Raw genomic sequence first — 21,342 nt, 5'->3', positions numbered from 1 at the left:
CTGTCTCGAAAAAAAACAAAACAAAACAACACAAAACAAAAACAACAAAAAAAGAATGAGTAATTAAGGCAATTTATAGTAGTGTTTAACTCAAATAGTAGAGCATATAAGTAGTATTGGTTGTTGATGAAAGGATTAGTATTATCTCAGGGCACCCCAGGACTAAGTTCTCAGCATAAAGAAGATTTATTTCTATCATGAGCACAAAGGGGAATGAATAAGTGACAAAGATAGAAAATAGAGAACCAAGGAGAAGAGCAAGGGAACAAAAGAGAATCGTTAAGGATATTTGTTAAGAATGGGCAACTGAGGCCGGGCAGTGGTGGCGCACGCCTTTCATCCCAGCACTTGGGAGGCAGAGGCAGGTGGATTTCTGAGTTCGAGGCTAGCCTGGTCTACAGAGTGAGTTCCAGGACAGCCAGGGCTACAGAGAGAAACCCTGTCTCAAAAAAAAAAAAAAAAAAAAAAAAAAAAGGGCAACTGAGGACTGCCTCATGATAGAGAGGAGACAGATGTGATGACAGAAAAACAGTAGTTTTTAAAGGTAAAGGGGGAAAACGTATGTTAGGATGACCTACATTAATTTTGATTGGGCACATTCATCAGGGTAGTGAAGTGGAGCTAGCTTTAAGAATGCAATGTAATGGTTTTTCACAAGGCAGACAGCATAGGGGAGGACAACAAGGCCTTCAGCATACATGTTTCCCATGCTTGAGCTGACTTGGGTCGCTTCAGTGATGATGAGATCTTGAATAGCATGGATCATGAAATGGTTCTTGAAGATGGACAAGATATGCACAGGCAATAGAGTGTATACACTAAAGGTTATTGTAACAAAACTTATGGAATCAAGAATGAGAACAGTATATTTTAGTACAGGAAAAAATTTATTTTGAGTTGCACATTGTGGTGCTTAAGAAAATACAGGAACCTTTCCCGTTCCGGCTTGAGCGAACCAGGCTCGTAGGCCAGTGACACCCAGAAATTAAGAGGTTTTTGGAACACGGGAGGTCGCGGACGGCTGCTCCGCGGCTGTCATCATGCCACAAAAGGAACACGGGAGGTCGCAGACGGCTGCTCCGCGGCTGTCATCATGCCACAAAATGAATATACTGAATTGCACCGCAAACGATATGTATATCGTTTGGACTACCATGAGAAAAAGAGAAAGAAAGAAGGTAGGGAGGTCCATGAATGCTCAAAGAAGGCAAAAAAAAAAAAAAAAAAAAAAAAAAAAAAAAAAAAAAAAAAAAAAAAAAAAAGATTGTCTGAAGGCTAAGGTACCATAAACAGCGCCATGTGGAGAAAATACAAATGAAAAAGACTATTAAGATGCATGAAAAGAGAAACACCAAGCAGAAGGATGAAGAAAAGACTCCACAGGGAGCAGTGCCTGCCTATCTGCTGGACAGAGAGGGGCAGTCGAGAGCAAAAGTACTTTCCAACATGATTAAGCAGAAACGAAAAGAAAAGGCGGGAAAATGGAGGGTCCCTCTACCCAAAGTTTGTGCCCAAGGAGAAACAGAAGTATTGAAAGTTATTCGAACAGGAAAAAGAAAAAAGAAGGCATGGAAGAGAATGGTTACTAAAGTCTGCTTTGTTGGTGATGGTTTTACAAGAAAACCACCTAAATATGAAAGGTTCGTTAGGCCAATGGGTCTACGTTTCAAAAAAGCCCACGTCACACACCCTGAGCCGAAAGCGACTTTTTGCCTGCCTATACTCGGTGTGAAAAAGAATCCATCGTCCCCATTATATACAACCCTGGGTGTGATCACCAAAGGTACAGTTATTGAAGTGGATGTGAGCAAGTTGGGCCTTGTGACACAAGGAGGCAAGGTTAATTGGGAAAGTATGCCCAAGTTACCAACAATCCTGAAAACGATGGGTGCATAAATGCAGTTTTGCTGGTTTGACAGTGACATCATACAAGTCATTCCACTCACTACGGAAGACTACATGCTGTCAGGAAAACACCATCACTGTGACCTTTCTGGACTACCATGCAGCCTTACCCCATGTGCAGTCATCAAGAAGTATCTATTAAGGTGTAAAGGAAAATAAAACACTGCCCTATTTTACAAAAAAAAAAAAAAAAAAAAAAGAAAGAAAGAAAGAAAAGAAAAGAAAATACAGGAACATAAATTTGAAGGAAACACAATAAGGAGTTGAATGATCAGGGGCAATCATTGCTACAATTCATTACTCTAATAAAAGTGTAGTACTAATCATCTCTATAATGATTAATAATTCGAAAGGATAACTGGAATTATTGTACAAAAGATAGAAAGCTTAGACCCAAGAGAAGACCCCCATGGATGAGAAACATGGCTGTCCATCACATGACACACTTGCTGCCGTTTCATAATGCAGGCATATTTCTTTGCTTACTTTAATAATTTATCTTCTTGATTGTTCTGTACTAGCCATTTTGTTTCTGCCCCCTCCTTCCACTTCTATACAACGCTGTATGGAACTTGTATGCAGTTTACACTGTGCCCATGTTTGCGCTTACAAGGTGTTACAAATAGCAAAACTGGTAATTTTTAGAACGAATTATAATTTAGTCATGGTAATTTATTTCTTACCATTGTTTAAGAAAGAAGTACATTTTGCTTACATTAATGCTTTATATATCACATTATATTAAAAAATACAAACACAAATGGAAATACCACCAGCACCTTATTTCTGTTCTCTATTATACCACTCACAATAATAATTTTTAATCCCAGGAAGGAAAAAAATAAACTGTAAGTTAGAACTACTGATAACAGAAAGAAGAGGGTTTTTTTTTTGTTGTTTTTGTTTGTTTGTTTGTTTGTTTTGTTTTTTGTTTTTGTTTTTTTTTTAAAGAATGAAATATTTGTCCTCAGAGTGGACTCTTAAGCACATTCTTCCTCTATGCAGCATGCTAGCTGGATAACTTTTGTCACAATTGTTACACATTTAGCAAGGATAGCACACATATTGATATCTTCAAAAACGTCAATGAGATAGACCTCACACCCACAAAGCATCAATAGCACACTCGGAAGTACACATCTGTTTTAAATCCTGAAGATTTTCTCTTGCCAGAAGTTGGTAGGGAAGCTTGGAAATCAGGTCAGTGACTGCTGATAGCACCTGATTTCACAGAGTGCCAAAGTACTACCTGTAACGATGAAGTTTCTTCTTCAACAATTCGACTTTACGATAATTATAAATAAATCTGTTAATTGTCTTCTGGACCATGCCAGCATTCTTTTAAATAAGTCTAAAGACGTGCGTTAAATGAAAGTATCTGACAGGAGTGCTCCAAAAAGGTAGACATACTTGAAGACAGCCACACAAAACTCTCCTCTGTCCTACTACATACAAATACATACCTGTGCACATCTGACCATGTGCACAAATTAGAATACACACATGTATACTTATGAACATGTATACAAGCTAAAATACACAGACACAGAGAAAGAGAAGAGATAGAGTGAGAGAACAAACATAGAGCTGGAATCAGGCAACAAAGGGACAAATTACAAGAATAAAGAGATAAAATGATCTGGTAACTCGGTTCATTTTACTTTCTATAGCAATATTTGTGTGTGTGTGTGTGTGTGTGTGTGTGTGTGTGTGTGTGTTGACTTAATAAGAAAAGTCTAAGAGAAGACAAAACATCAAAGCAGGAATTTCCAAAGTCAGAACCTGGAAGAACATTAATGACTTTAGGTTCTGTGTCCTAATGCATTTCTGAAGCTATATTTTATCCTTGTAGTGGGGATGGATATGAATTTTTATTTAAGCTTTTAGAAAGGTTTCTCTTGTTTACATTCATAGCTGTCAATTAACATAATTACTGTCGTTAAAGTGTCTTAATATTCTCTTTTCTGATATCTCCATCTCCATGTTGAGTATTTCCATCGTTGAATATTAAAAACTAATTTTTATTTTATCTTGCAAAACAGGAATTTGCCACATCTCCCGATAACAGCAGTATCTGCCTACTTTCCCAGCTTTAAATGATTTAAAACAACGTTCACTTCCCCTCCCCTACAGCTCTCATACGCAGTTAGTTATCAAATTGTCCTGATTCTGTCCCCACAGTAGCTTTTATGTGAATCTCTCAGTTTTGAAAACATTCATTCCTCTGAGCTTGCCTGGAGTTGTTTTTAACTAGTTTCCTGCTTCATTCTCAGCCCAGTACAGTCTACTGTGCATTTGTATATCACACTGAATTTTAAATAAGATCACCATCACTTTGTCACTGAGGAAGATGGAGACAAACAGCACCCTGACGTACTCTAGAAATGTTTGTGTGTAAAATAGTTTTCACCTTACTATTGACGTATAGAATTAGACTACATTTATCTTAAATTAATATCCTTTCACGGTTTTACAATTTTTAATCATCTTAATTTAGCAAAAATATTTTTCGTCTTCAATCTTAATTTCTTTTTTCTATTCAAAATTTGGCAACAATGTATGCCATTTCTAGCACATCAGTGTTTGGTATTGTTTTCAAAGTCTGGTGCCTTAACTCTTAGCATCATATTACCATTAGAAAATGCTCAGCTGAAAATTAACATAACTATTCTGAATTTGAATAAGAATTAAAAGAAAAAGCAGCGTTCTTAACCTCCTTAGTTACAAAGCACTTAGTGTTTAAAAGTGGAATCAACATTTAGATTGGGAGTATTTGGAATATTCGTTATTAAGATAGTTTGATAATCTTAGTCAATATACATGTATTTAAATATCATATGCAAATAATATATAATATTTAAAGCTAAACTGAAGGGGACATAAGATATTACTTAAAATTGCTTACAGTTTAGCTTAGATGAAGCACCAATATTTTATTTTGTGTTTTAAAGGGATTAAAGTGGTTAAGACATTCATTTTTCAAGACAAACATAGATTGAATCCTGGTTTTACAATGTACAAGATATGATGACCTGAAATTTGTTCTAAGTTTTTGTAATACACATTTGCAGAAACTATCTTGGGTCATCTAATAAAAGGGGTTAACGTTGATGATTGTGATACCACTAAATAAACTTTATTTATTTATATTATTACTATTATCACTCTTTATCTCTGTGGGAAACAAATATAAAAACACAGTTGAAGACATGCTTTAAAAATATTTTGAGTACTAGTTGAATTTCATTGTAATGGTGACATTCATATTGTTACAATAATTATAAATAGATGAGTACAAAACATACAATGTAATAAATATTACAACTAATAAATTTAACTCAAAAGAAAAGTTAATTATTAAGAAAGCTATTATAGAGTGATTATATAACAACTAAATTATAGAATTACCTTGTTTCATTATCAGTGAGGGAAAATATCGAGGAAGAACTTAAAGGGGGAAAATACTTCCCTAATTCTTCAGAAGCTATGCTTAATTTTAAATAAAATAAACTCTTAGCTTCAAAATTCTCATCAGGAATTACTAATCAGTAAGCAACATTTGAAGCTTATGTTTATTTACCCTTTGCAAGGCTGAGATAGAGGAGCAAATGAAGAAAACAAACACATGTTAACAAGTACTAAGTTCCAGGAACTTTTATTCACCAAGGACTCCAGGCAGAAGACATTGAAGTGCTACCTCCTACAAGACTGTTTGCTTCATCTACATTCCAGTTCATCTTACTCCTCTAAAATAGTTATTAAAGAATGTACCATATGCAATGGGGAAATGATTTCTATATGGATATAATTTTTACTGAATACTGAATTGTTTCAACAATTAGAAATTGAAAATAATAAGTATAAGAACTTATCTTTCATATGGGTCTTCCTACTAACCATTTTGTATCTTTTAACTAAGTCAGGCTTACAATGACTACTGAGATATATGGATTCTTGATCTTTGTAAACTGAGAAAATAAAGCCAGGATTTAAGACGCTTGTTAAAGGTCACAAGAAGTTAAGACAGGACAAAGATGCCAAAAGTTATATGCTAACTATAGACTTCGAATGCTAATTTACTAAAAATTCTAATGAGACAATGCTAATTATCACTCAAGTTTTCCTAAATATAATTTAATATTCCTATTGGTCTATATTTACCCAGAAATAAGTAGAATTGAAAGTGATGATGGATTGTTTAGCACAACACCCTAAATGGGATAGTTGCAGAGAATATATTCTTCATGTAGATTCTGCTATTATTGTTAATGTGAGTATATGTTTCTCTCTGAGTGTATGTGTGTATGGGTGACTGCATAAAAATCTGTGTACTACATGCATGCCTGATACTCAGTAGTAGAGAAGATAGTGTCAAATCCCTGACACTGGAGTTTTGTATACTTGTAAGCTGCTTTATAGATGTTAGTAATCAATTCTGGACCCTCTGGAAAAGCAACAAGTCTTCTTAACCACTAAATCATTTCTCTATCTCTTCCATATATTTTTAATTTATCATTCTGTTTTTATTCTATTTTCTAGATTCCTCATTCACTTACTTTCTGATAATTATGATAAGAAATTAAGAAGGCAATTTCACAATTAGATGAGAAATGTTCTAGAAACACCTCAAGCATGGATAATGTGAAACGCTAAGCTCAGAGAATCAAAAGTGTATACACATGAAAAATTAATCATAGATTGACTCAAAGGGTCAAAAAATAAACAATTCAAGTTGATTTTTAAAGTGCAGCTTCATTGAATTTGGTTTGTTTTGATTTCTTGCTGCGTGGAGATTTTGACATATATTTCTTCTCTGGTGTTTCTCATTTATTTCTGTTGTGTAACTGTACTGTTCATGTTGCTCAATACAAATTAGTCTGGTTCCTGAAAGATAGAGCCCTCCAGGTAGCCATTCCATTTGCAAGTCTAAAACAATATTATATTGTACAGGAGTTAATGGTGCTATTATTCCTCATCTTTTCTGTTTTTGAGCAAATACAAACCTGAGCTTCCCTGTACAATGCTGAAGCAACTGAATTTGACACAAACTAAGACATAACTTTATACAGCAATTATAAGTTTAATTGTTTTTCTTTATATTCTCATGAAAACCACAAACAAATCACTATAAAACCTTTTAGTGTAGTCTAAACAGGTCTCATCTTAAAAGCCATGATCTGCTATTGTTCAATTTCAGCTAGATCATGTCATTCTATTATGCTAAAAATGATATTGCTTAATTTACAGCTGCCACATGTAGGTTTAGAGTCTGTAATTAAATCCTGTGCTTTGTGGGGTTTTTAGGTTCATATATTTCTAAACAAAAATAGTCTATAAAGAGAATGGACATTGTGATCAGTCTATAACAGTTATTTGGGGATTTTAGCAACATTTAGAAAACAATGTTGTAAGGTCAAAAGTTAAATTACACTAAAAATAAATGTTGTTTTACACTTTAAATCTAACAAGGTGATGGTTATATATTTTAGAGAAAATAATTTTACAAGGTGTCATACTGTATTTATCACTAGTAAAGCACCTTGTCATAAGCTATGAAGAAGGTTGTTCTGCCTAACTTTTAGTATTTGATCTTTTATTTACTCTTCTTCAGTCATCTGTAAAATAGAGATAAACTTATCAACACAGTTCACTTTATAGATGTATCCTGGTGCAGAAGAATGCATGAATTTTTTTTAAATAGATAACCAGAAAGAAATAAATGGGACATAATCACTGAGACAAAAGCCTGAGGCTCAGTGTTGAATAAAATATGGCTTCTGAATTGTGTCCATATCAGAGGCTCATATACATAGTAGAGTTTATAATAATAAACTACTTTTCATGCTTTTACTTACTAAATACCCTAACCAAGGGAGCTAATATGTTCTTTCGTTTGGTGACTTTGTATTGAAATCTTTCTTGATGCAGTTTAGTCCATTCATGCTAACATATGTAAATTTCATACATTCTAAGCAATAACAATTTTTGTCTCACAGTACAAATAGAAAAGCTTATCAAACATAACCAGAGCTTGAGAAAAGCCCGAGAAGCCAATAACTGAGTTTTTAGGTAGAACAATGAAGAGTTTAGAAGATGGGAAATACTAACAAGAAGCTAAAAGATGGACTATAGCACAAGCAATGAAGGCATTTCCTGAAAGGACAAATGATCCTTCATTAATTTAGATGCTCTTTCATGATTAATAAATCTGAATGGAGAACTCAGTATTGGATTTAGTGAACGGAACTGATAATGCTGAAAGACTTTAGGGGAATTCGTAGGTTATATGTTTAAAAATAATAATTTAACAATATAACAACTCTGAAGCAATGTTACAGATATCCAATGAAATTTATTTTTAGGGACCTATAATTCAGTAAGTGAAACCTGTGGAACACTTTTGGAGGAAGTATTACTTATGAAATATTATGAATGGGTATAAAAAATTTCCCCAGAGCTATTGCAAAAAAGTGTTAGTCACCAGCCTATGACTTTATTAAAAAGTGATGAAAGTTATGAGAAGTTTTTGAAGTGGCAAGGAGACAAACACTGCCATGCATCTGTGTTGATGGGATTTAAAGAAATTCATCATGATCTTTTTTCTTTTAAAATTATTTCACTCTCTGAGCAACATAAATAGGTTGTGTAAATATAAATAATTAATCTAAGATTAAATTTGATATAAGACTTAGGGGAAAAATAGATGGCAACTTAAGGAGTCATAATTAAGTACTTGCCTTCTGTTTGTTTTGTCCAATTCTGATGTGTTAGTTTTGTTTTATTTTATTTTCTTGTTATTTCTTAGAAGCCTGTTTTTTTCTCTAATGAGATACAAATAACAATGGATCTGTGTGGGAAGGGAGGTAGGTGGGAGTGAGAAGTTGGAGAAGGAATGGAAACTAAATTCAGGATACATTATGTGAAAAAGTATTTTTAATAAAAGGTTAAAATTTTTATATGAAAATAAATTACTTGTGAATAAATAAAACAATACAACTATTAAAATTTTTCATAAAATGCAAGTTGAATTTATTGCCATGAACAAATTGTTAGACAGTGCTTTTATTTTAAAACACAATATAACTTCTAATTTTAATATCAAAGCATTAGCCAGAAATAAAGCACTTGAAAAAAAGTTTAACAAATTGTTCAAATATAAATATAGATATCGGCTACACTGTGAGACATCTATTGGTAATTTTACAAACAACAAAAGGAGGCCATGAAACAAGAATATTAACATATGGATTTTTATGATACAATGCTGTGACATGTCATATTCCAGGCTGTATTTATCACAATTACTGTTTTCCCTTGAGATGCTGAGAATCTTATGCAAAGGACAGATATGGGATGCAATATTAAACAGCTAGCCTGTAAAAATGATCTAGCACCTTCAGCCAGTTTCACCTCTGAAACAAATGCATTATGAATTACATTGTTACATGAAATGAAATAGACAAATATAGTTGATATCAGAGCTGAATAACTTAAAGGAACACCATTAATTACAAGTACATTTTAGCTGATCGCATTTCATTTACTAAGGAATTTGATAGACAAGTCTATGAATTCTTGGTATTTGTAACTATAGCAAACTTTCTATTCACTTGACATCATGGAATAGTTTCATCTTCAATAGTTAAACTGACTTTTGTGTTTTCCACTGGCATGCTTTACCTCCTTGTGTGACATAATAAAATTCAGCCTGACAATTTCAGTAAAATACAAGGTATAATGAATTCTTTATTGCAGTATTCAGATGAAATAACTTACATTTTTCAACAGTAGTTCCAAAGTCTTGCTTAAGTGATCGATTATTTCAATGTAATGGAAATAATGTCTTATTTTTTCTTGTCTGGGGGCTTTAGCTTTTGCTTTACATTGATAGCCAACATTATCATTTTCTTCTTCCTGTTTTTCTCACAACTGTAAACATAGCACACTCATCAACCTCTTCTTGTATGTCTTTAACCCACTCCTGGTCTGCCCTCTGACTGTTCCACATTTCATACCTTCCCCACTTGCCACACCCCCTGTCTCCAAGAGGATGTCCGGACCCCTGCCCATTCCACCAGACCTCCCCACTTTCTGGGGCCTCAAGTCTCTTGATTGTTAGGTGCATCTTCTCTCAAAGTGAGGACCCAGAAGTCCTCTGCTGTATATGTCTTGGAGGTCTCATATTAGTTGGTGTATGCTGCTTGGTTGGTGGCTCAGAGTCTGTGTGATCTTGGGAGTCCAGTTTAGTTGAGACTGCTGGTCCTCCTACAGGGTCGCCCTCCTCCTCAGCTTCTGCCAGCTTTTCGCTAATTCAACCACAGGTGCTCCCGCCTTCTGTCCATTGGTTGGGTGTAAATATCTGCATTTGACTCTTTCACCTGCTTGTTGGACTCTTCAGAGGGCAGTTATTTCTAGGCTCCTGTTTTCATATTACTGAAAGAGTTTTCACACTGAGTTCAGAGTCCCTACAACATGGTCCACCACAGTTCACTATTCTTTGCTTGCACAAAGGATCCCTCTGCACCATTTACATCAAGAAATCTAGAGGTAACTTTCTTCTCTCTGACTAATTCTTAACATGTGTACTAATAGGTAAGCCTCCATTTCAAGGAATGTCTTCATTTAGATCTCAGCTCTGTACTCACATGATCTGACATCGTTATCCTCAACAGTCCAAATAAGCATTGGTCTTCTTGTCCAGAAAGCTGTTAACTTTACTCTTTATCTAAATGGACAGACATTTCAGTTTACAAGGACTTCTAAACAGTTAACTTACTGAGACCCTGTTTCTATTTATGGGATTGAAATGAATCATGCTGTGAGCTTTAATTTGACACAGATATAGGGATGTTTAGATTACTTGATAATAAAAACAATGAAATTCTACACACATTTGACTTCCACATCTAAGATATTTTGATATGTTCTTCAGTTTCAGCATAATGAGATTGATCTTCAACCAACATTGGCTGTTTCTCTTTGAAACCTCTGTGTAATTGCAAAATGCATTAGGACAATGTCACTTGTTCCTGTCTTAGATGATTTATTTCTCTCTAGGAGAAAAACAAAAATAGAATGACTCTTGTCATTTCATTGCCAAATAAGAAATTATGTTACTTATTTTAAAATCCCTATCCCTATATTATATTATATTATATTATATTATATCTTATCAAAATCAAATAAAAATGCTAGGTTTTCATTTGGCTTGTTATTTTTCTCTTCCAGTCTCTTAAAAATTAAACTAAGACCAAAGGACATGCAACCTATTTCAATTTCAAAATAATTAAAAATTACTAAGGCAGTATTTGTATAATATAAAGTAAACATATGGAAAACATGTAGCGAATTTGTTAATCTATCCAAAAGTCTCAGTAAATTATTGCCAAGAACTACTAGATGGTTATTAAGTTACATATCTCTTAAGTACCTTTGCTAAACAGAAACCAAACTAGAGCATTTGATTTTCTTACCAGTATCTAGCATTTTCAGTCCACATTTCTGGATAGCAGAATGCAAGGATATTCATTGTCATTTTCATGATCTAAAATAAGTCTTTTCACTTATTGTGTCATTGTGTTTTCATTCTTAGAGGCCCTGAATATTTACTAGAATTAACATTAAGAATGTGGTTTCTATGCCTACATACAGGCATTTACCTGCAGTAATCAGCTTTTACATTCAGTGAGTGGATTTCACCTTAGAAAGCATGATATAGATTTTATGCAGCCATCTCTTTCTGCATATATTAACCTTTTCTTAGACCTGATAACAAAAGCTACTCCAAAAAAAATTCTACATAGGTCAGTGACTACAGTAATCAGTATATTGCTAACTCCTCAGCCTTTGTCACCTAAAAGCACATTAAAATCAAACAAAGGATATGTGGTGAATTAAATAGAACTGATCTGTCACTGACTTCAATCTTAAAGCATGTCCTATGACTTGTAATGATAGTATTACTAAAAGAAATAATTTATAAACACATTAAAACAGAGAACTCATGAAATATATTTTTGCAAACATATCCACAGGAATAATATTAATTCATTTTAATAACTCTTATGTATGTCTTAGATATTCTATACAGAGTTAATTTTTTCCATACTAAAGAATTCCTATTCACTAATAGAATTCTATTGATTCAGTTAGCAATGTTGTGATAGTCTTCCTTATGAAGATAAATAGATACCTGTGGTGCACATATAGACCTCCCTGATGGAGCTTATTATGATATATATTCTGTTTCATTTGCAATGTATACTTATCTAGCGGGGTACTTAATGTGTAGTCCAGGTTAACACAGGATTCTTCCCACCTCATGCTTCTGAGTGCTAGGATTGCAGGTTTGAGCCATCAAGCCTGGTGAGACCATATCTTCAGTGCCTACCCCACACCCACATTTTACCATTTGTTTTAATTTACAAGAACATATTTTTTTCTCAGATTATTTTCATCAGACTGTTCATTCTATACATGTTTCATTATGTGTTTTTTCTATAGTGCAACTGTACTTTTCATAAGTCTACCTATTTCTGTAAACTTATGGACTGAACATTTCACATTACCCTCTGGGTAGTTTATGTAAATAATAATAATAATAATAATAATAATAATAATAATAATAATAATAATAATAAAAAACCCTGAGGCTTCATTCTTGTTCCCAGTGGTATCCCACTGACCCTTTTTCAGCTTGAAAAGGTCTTATTACTGATTCTTTTCCCCCTTCCCACTGGCAGTTTGCCATCCTACTGTGCTTCTTCATCTGATTTCCTGACTCTTCCTTGACTTAAGAATTAATTATTGAAATGTATCAGATGCACTCTGAACATGTCAGTGTATCTGCTTGGGTTTACTAAGAAATGGGGCTTTGCAACTCACTCGATATTGGAGCTGAATTTCAAGCAGTATGCTTTCCACACATCCTTTGTATGTGCAACACAGAACATAAAGCAGCAGATCTTTACTATCTCTGAGAAGGCGCATGCTGGATAAGGCCATTTGTCTTTATCATTTTAAAGCAGAATGTTTACCTTTGCATTTGGAACTCTTCTTCTCCCCCCTCCCTTTTTTATTCGCATTGAAACTTTAACAAACAGCATTTTTTTTTACAGAGCTAGAAGAGACTTGTAGAAGCCGTCTCTATACTTCTGCTTCCAAAATGGCCCGTGGCTAATTTAATCTGTCCAATTCAGACGGTTATTGATCTTGGTATAAAAAGAATTTACAAGCTCCCTCTGTATTTGCTAGAATATTCTACAAGCCTTGTCCTAACAAACTCAGACTCAGGAATTCACACACTGAATAGCAAATGTCAGGTTAAGAGTGAAGCACTTTAAACAAACAGATTAAAATATTCTGGAAAGAGGTTCAAAAACATTTCTGCATGAGAGATATGAACAAAAAAAATATGATGGTTTAAGTCACATTATCTGATTTTCAAAGGATAGTAAAAAATACAGAGATAACTGAGGTTGCAGCATGACTCATTAACTTGCTTCTTCATCTGATTTCCTAACTCTTCCTAGATGACTAAATAATTAGTAGTCATCTATTCTCTGTCAAGCTCTGCTTCAGGTGTCCTTAGCTCACTTAAGTGCACAAGTAACTAAAGAAAACAAAATCTCCACAGTAATGAGTACATACTATACAGATTATATATACACTTAGAGCTATTAACACAAAGAAATAATTTACAGAAGGGAGTTGGGTCAAGTCTGGAAATGAGAAGAATGATATTTTGGGTAGAATTACCAAAACAAGGCATTAATGAGAAGGTGACACTTTTTCGAAATGAAGGTAACACTTGAACAGCCCAGATGATGAAGAGGAAGAGTGATGAAGGTAAAGAATCAGCACAGTGCAAGATGTAGAGGCAAGAGGAGGCTTGGAATGATTAAGATGTGAGGAGTCTGCTTGCATGGAGCTCAGGGAGACAGAAAAGAAAAAGTAGAAGAAGCAACGCGAGAATAGATGCAATGAGAAACATTGCAGGATCCATTGCACAGGGCTGACAAGATGTCATGGGGATCATGAGTCCAGGGCATCATGGACTCAGTTTTGCTCCTGTGTAGCAGGGCCACTGGCAGAGAGGGTCATCGGTATTCTTATGAATTGAAAGACAAATCATAGATGCTGTAATGGTTGGGGCTGGAAAAGGTTCGTTTGTATGCATGCACACAAACACAGAGAAAGGGGAAGGGGGAGAAAAGAAGAGAGAGAGAGGAGAATAAAGAATGCTTACTTTGACTTTTAATCATGTGCTTCTGTGAGAGGAAACTCCATTTGATATGAATGGAGAGCCAATAAAAATTTATTGCAGAATGGTAGCCAAAATAAAAGAAGGAAAAGAGTCAACCACTTCACTGAGATTTTGGCCTATACCAAATGACATATTCCCCAAAGGCATGCCATCTTCCATTAACTAGGGTAGAAAAGACTGTAAGAAATGAAGTAAAGGGGCCAAATATAACTGGATGGTAGAATATAATGAGGTCTTCAGAAATTCTCAGAATGCCTCTACTCACAAAAGTTATACAAATATATGAGACAACACACCTTTTATATCTAATATCTATAGCCAATTCAAAATGCCATATAATAAATGTTGTATAATACATAGTGTAGACAGTATTTATAAATATCTATGTGTGATTTAATATATATAAGATTTATATTAATATACAATTGGATATATTATATCCTGATTAAGAAAACTATTTTTAACTTATATGAAAAGATTATTTAATTTTATTTTCACTACGTACATTGTACTTCAATTTTAAATTATTAAATTTTAAAATTGTTATAATTGTTTATTCAGGACAATTATCATGAATTTAAGATGAAGGATCAAATTATAGAGCTCTAGGAAAATTTTCTTTTACAATACTCAAGCTAACTTCCAAATAAAATTATAGAAAGATAACAATTTTGATAAATGCATATAAATATTCAAAAATGAATATCTCTTGATCTCCCCAAGTCATAGTCAATATCACATAACTCACCAAAGTCATATCAATTTGATGGCATCATACAATAACATTCTTGCTTATACAGACTTCTTGACTACTTTTTGTAATTACTTAATTAAGATTCTCTTAAGAATTTTGAATGATCTTTCTTTAATAGTTACTACTTTAATATTACCTATTATAACAGTTTAATTTTAAATATTTAATAGTTACTATTTTAACAATAACAATGGTTAGTTAAAAATTTATTCTACCTAATACATTTTAAATTTTTCTTTTATAAATTAAAATACTTCAGGAAGAAAATATCATCTAATACAATTCTGAGAACCTAGCAGGCATATAAAATTGTTAATTTAGCCAGGTGGTGGTGGTGCATGCCTTTAATCCCAGCACTTGGGAGGCAGAGGCAGGAGGATTTCTGAGTTCGAGCCCAGCCTGGTCTACAGAGTGAGTTCCAGGACAGCCAGGGCTATACAGAGAAACCCTGTCTTGGGAGAAAAAGAAAGAAAGAAAGAAAGAAAGAAAGAAAGAAAGAAAGAAACAAAGAAACAAAGAAAGAAACAAAGAAAGAAACAAAGAAACAAAGAAAGAGAAAGAAAGATGTACATTTAAAATAATGAAATCTTCAAAACTAATGTCTGTGTTTTATGTATTCAAATTTTGAAATTGTATATCCTGCTTACCTACAAATTTATTACTAGTTTCTTCTAATTGGTTTTAATATATTATTTATAATAAGATCATGAAGATGAATCGGTGGATAAAATTTGATACAGTGAAAACATGAGAAACTGAGTTAAACATCCTCAGAAACTACACTATAAAGAAACACAGGTGAGGTCACAGGCTCCTCTAACTGAGAGAGAGGAATGGTGAGCAAGAAAACATGTTCAGGAGGGCTTGTTGACTGACACCTTAGCTGCAGGTACAGTAAGAGAACCTTTGACAGAAGATAACATAGCACATGACTGAGCTGGAAACACAATGATCATCTCTGGTCTCTCTGCACAGGTATGGACACAAACACAGACACACAGCAAAACACACACACACACACACACACACACAGCATACATATACAGTAATAATTTTTGTTTAAAATTAATGGTTAGTATGAAACTAATTTGGAATGTATAGCCATTATTTATTTTTGCAGTAACCAAGGAAACTTAAAGAACAATAGATTTGGTTTGCACTCATGGCTTTAGAAAAATCTATCACCATCATAGAAGAGAGAGAGTGCAGTGAGCAATAGGCATGGGGTAAGGGGCATCTAATAGTTCATATCTCAAACTGAAAGCAAGAATCTGAGAGGATGAAGTTGAAATGGCCGAAGTCTTTAAACTCTTAAAATAAGACTTGGTTACCTCCTTTTATCCATCAAGGCCACACCTCCTGAGCATATATATATATATATATATATATATATATATATAAAATTAGAATTTCATGAATACAACTAGGACATTATTACCACTCCTCTCTAATACTCATGGAATTCAATAAATATTCTGCTATGGTGAATCCATAAATAACATTGAAGAATGGCCCTTAAGGGCCCATATATTTGAACACTTGATTCAGAATAGGTGGAACTGTTCTGGAAGAATTAAAAACTATGTCCTTGTTAGAGGAGGTGAATCACTAGAGGCAGGCTTGGAGGTTTCAAAAGATTCCTTGACTCCTAGGTCTCTCTCTCTCTCTCTCTCTCTCTCTCTCTCCTTTTCCCTCCCTCCCCCACTTCCTCCCTCTCTTCCTCCCTTTGTCCCGCCCTTCCTCTCTGTTTTCTGTTTATGGACTAAGATACAAACTCTTAGCCATCTTTGCTCTGCCAACATGGACCCTATGCCTATAAAGCCATAAGCTAAATTAAACACTTTTCATTACAATGCACTAATCCTGGTAGTTTTTATATATGGATCAAAAATTAAGTACATTTTCAATAGTGTATGTACCACAGATAACTATTTTATTTTATACAAAGTTGTGAGTTAATTGCTTCCTAAATGTGAGACATGAGGGCAGTAAATCATGTGCTTTCAGACTACTTGTGATTAGATGCTAAATAATGATTCATGTTCATATCACATGAAAAATTATACCTCTCATCATTTTAAATGCTTGTCTAATAAGTTCTTAAGAAATAATACTTTCAGTAAATTGATTTAAAATGGTTGGTATGACTGACAAAGTTCAGGGTATATTGAAGAACACAGAAAAACGAATAGCCTAAAGTCACAACACCAACAGAATAAAAACCAAAACCACTCCTTTCAGTATATACTATTGTCTTCAAGTATTTGAAATGTAACAAAACATTATAGATTTATTAAAATGTATAAACTTATTTAATCTTAAGTAGTCATCAAATCAGATTGTTAATTGGTATCATAATAAAGTTGATGCCAGCTTCCTGTTCTGTTTTGTTTCACATTTTGGGTTGTTGAAAAATATTGTTTGTAATTAGGAAAGGTTGCAAACATATTTAATCCTTTCTCTTGGGAGGCAGAAGCAGGTAACTTTCTGTGAGTTTGAGACCATCCTGATTTATATAGTGAATTTCAGGCAATCCAGGATGTATAGTGACACTCTAAATAGAAAAAAATTAAACATGCCAATAAATTATATGCTGGCAGATGTTAGAAAAGGATCTCATATCAGTAGGGAAAAAAATGGATATATTGGAAATCTTTTATATAAACTAGTTTTGTCTACAATCTGATTCAAATGGCATTTGAATCCAAGGAATCTAAACCATTTCTTAACATTTTGCTATAATCTGAAACATATTTTCTGTATTTGAAATGTACATGTGTGTGAAACTCCTTATGAACTACTTGCCTTCCAGAACTCTTCTCTTTTTTTTTTATACAAAATACATTTTTTGGGCATAGGTTTGTTTTCTTTATTAAACAGTTTAAAAAATTTACTTCTACATATAAAAATATTTGTCTTTCTATACTATTATTAATAGGTTTCAATATTGGTAGATTTCAATGAAAAAGCACTGTGCAGTTCACTTATATTCTCATAATCAATTTTATCTTATTTGTATCTAGATAGTCACTGGGGAACAACAAAAAAAGGCAGCGTTGCCAAGTAGATTTCCAAACAGGCAATGTAGCCTAAATTTCCTTGTGTGTCCTTTCCAGTCAATTTAGTTCTCTACCCAAGTTTCTGATAGGTATTTGTGTTTATGGAGGAATGCCACTTCTGCTGTAAGCTCAGTTAGAGTCCAACAAAACCAGAGCCCTGGATGCAAATGCGATAGTAGAGAGAAGAGCGAGATTGTACTAGGCACACTACACTTAGCTGACTTTATGGTAGTATGACAGACTTTCCGTACACACTTTAATCACAGATATTTAAGTCTACAGGAATGGCTTTCCAGTGTTCCGTCTGTGAGCGACCTGAGATATCCAGTCTCTTAACTTTTACAAGATGTACTAATCTTTGAATTGATTTTCTTTTATTTTCCCAAGGCTGTTAGCAAGTTTACTAGTATCTAAAGATACACCAATCTCTCTGCAATTATTACATATATGGCTGTGAAATAAATGAAATCATTTTGAAAGATATTACCCAGTGTTCAAAAGTGAAGGCAACCCAAGGCAGGCTGTAAAACAAAATTGATAAGAATAATGTAAACACAAATGCAGTCTTATTAAGTTTGTTAAGTGGAGGTGATTTTCAAAGCACATTTTGCTTTTTGTCTCATTTCAAATTCATTAGTCCAAGAGAAAATACAGTCGTTACATATTTAATTTCTACAAAAATAATTTGCACCGTAATTATTTTTTTGATAGTTTTCTTTCCTAATTTTCTCTTATGTATAGATTATTACATTCTTTAGTGAAGGGTAGATTGGCTTTGTATGAATTACCAATCCCAATGAATGTACTGTGCCCTGTACTGTGCAAAATTTAGCTTGCATCTACATCTCCGCACGTCTTGTGAAACATCTCATATGCAAAATGCCTATAGGGGAACCCATCTAATGAAAAAAGATACATATATTTTGTCCTTATGTTGTGTGGCTATACATGTAGATGGCATACTGTACTGTATCAACTATCATTGTGCCTCCAGTAATTTATAGAGAGATCTTCATGATTTAATTAGATTATTTATACATCAAATATCTAATCTTCTACTATTATTTTCTTCACATCCAAGTACAAATACTTTCTTCTACCTTGATAATTTTTGTTTAATTGGAAATCTACTATTAGTTTTATATTGTTTTTACTAATGTGCATACCCTTCATGCATTGTTGGAGATTATTTGGGTTTAGTTTGTGGCTTCTCAGAAATGCTTTCTTTCCTAATAATCCAAAGAACATTGTAAGCCTATATTATGACTGGTGGGAATTTTCATATGATTGACAATATCATTCTGCACTGTATATTAATTGTAAGAAGTACTGAAACAAGAGTCTATGTATAAATGTGGAATAATTCTTATGAAAATAGGGTTTCATTGTGTAGACCTTAAGAGTAGCAACTTTCTGGATAACTGAGTGGCCTTGAAAGCAATTTTCCCTTTTCTTTTGTCTCTTAGCATCATAGGTATGTTCCACCACACACAGTTAGTTGACCACATACTTACATATTACAGAAACTGTCATTGATTGTGATTGATGATTTTTTTTCAAAAACTACATATGTCTTGGTGTATTTATTTTTCTTTTGAATGAGTTTAATTTGACACTCAGGTCAGTATTTGGAGAAATCTGGTAGGGCACTCTATGTTATTTGATATGTTGAGGTTATCCCTCTGCCTTCTATAGGTTTGATTGGTCTTTCTTTAATGTGAATTTAAAATGTGATATTATTAAGATTTTATAGATGGTATGAAATACTGTCCCCCATCCTTTCTAGATTTGTCATATTTTACACAAGGTCAAATTCACAGAAGAATTCATTGCTGAGGATATCACTGATAGGTAGAGACAAGTATTATTAATTCTTACTCAGTTCTTTAATTCCTGCATCCTAAAAATCACACTATGAAGATGAAAGTGTAGGTGCTTTGGTCCTTCTTAGAAGAAGTAACAAAGTGCTCATGGGAGCAAATATAGAGACAAAGCGCGGGACAGAAATGGAAGGAGAAGCTATCTGGAGACTGTTCCACCTGGGTATCCATCCCATGTGCAGTCACCAAAGGTAGACTCTGATTTGGATGCCAGGAAGTACATGCTCACAGGAGCCTGATACAGCTGTCTCCTTAGAGGTCTGACAGACTCTGACATATTCAGAGGCGGATGCTCACAGCTAACCATTGAACTGATCATGGGGTTCCCAATGGAGGAGTGAGAGAGAAGACTGAAGGAGCTGAAAGGGTTTGCTGCCCCATGAAGAGAGCAACAATACCAACCAACCAGAACACCCAGGGTCTAAACCACCAGCCTGGGAGCACATAGGGAGGAACCCATGGCTCCAACTGTATATGTAGGGGAAGATGGCCTTGTTGGGCATAAGTGGGAGAGGAAGTCAATGGTCCAGTAAAGGCTGGATGGCCCAGTGTGGGGAAAATTCGTGGGTGGGGAAGTAGGAGTGGGTGGGTGGGTGGGGGCACATCTTCATAAAAGCAGAAGAGGGGATGGGATATGGGGTTCCTGGGTCTGGGGGAAATGGGGAAAGGGGATCACATCTGAAATGTAAATAAAATATCCAATAAAAAATAAAAATCAGACTAATAAATCACGTTTAATATGTATTTTTCTTATGGTAAAGGTAAACAGGCTCTTTAGTGTGAGAGTTTCACTAACATAAATTTAATAAGTCAACTGTCATGATATAGAATCATTAGCATCTTGAATATCTGAAGTTACAACACACAAATAAAAAGTTACAGTATTATTAATATTTTTTCTATTAGCTTAATATTCTTGAGGTCCTTCATAATATCCATAAGCCAAGGGAGCAAAGATATAAGTTCATATAAAAAGCCATTTATCTCATCTTAGACTTCAAGGAGTTTAGCAAGAACTTGATTTATGAAAAGTAAACATTCATAACTTTCCTTCTCAGAAGATTAAACATTGGATTTAAGACTTAAATAAAGGAATAGTTCATTATTAAGTAAAATAAGCATGAAAGATCATTCTGATCATTTTCAGAAATAATTAGTGAGGAACCTTGAGACTAGGAAAGATTGAAAGTGGGGTAAGCTAAGGAAGCAGGGCATGGAGGCATCTGCTGGTAAGAAGTCATGGGACACAGGCAGACATAGGACAGTGGCTAAGGGCTGGTAGTAGACGTGGTGTAAGGACATCTAAGATAAAAATACAATGCATGAAGAGTTCTCAAAGAAGCATATACGGAAAAGAAAGCAAGATCATATGTGTAAAAACAATGATGCAGGTTGAGTTTCATTTTTCCCAATGAAATCAATTTTTCAGGTATTTTTAAGATTTTGAAATGAATCCTTTTAAGAATACTTTTGACCCAA

The 21,342-nt window shown here is 34.1% G+C and overlaps 1 protein-coding gene and 1 pseudogene across 3 annotated transcripts in view; both read left to right on the top strand.

Annotated features, from left to right (window-relative positions):
• Cadm2 (cell adhesion molecule 2) overlaps nt 1-21,342 on the top strand; it is a 912,354-nt gene that overhangs the window by 620,497 nt on the left and 270,515 nt on the right. The window lies entirely within an intron of this gene.
• On the top strand, nt 758-5,171 carry LOC117718287 (ribosome biogenesis protein NSA2 homolog pseudogene; annotated as a pseudogene).

The sequence above is a fragment of the Arvicanthis niloticus genome, chromosome 12 (assembly GCF_011762505.2).
Source record: "Arvicanthis niloticus isolate mArvNil1 chromosome 12, mArvNil1.pat.X, whole genome shotgun sequence".
NCBI lineage: Eukaryota > Metazoa > Chordata > Mammalia > Rodentia > Muridae > Arvicanthis > Arvicanthis niloticus.
Note: the sequence above shows the minus strand (reverse complement) of the source record. Positions and strands in the feature narration are given on the sequence as shown.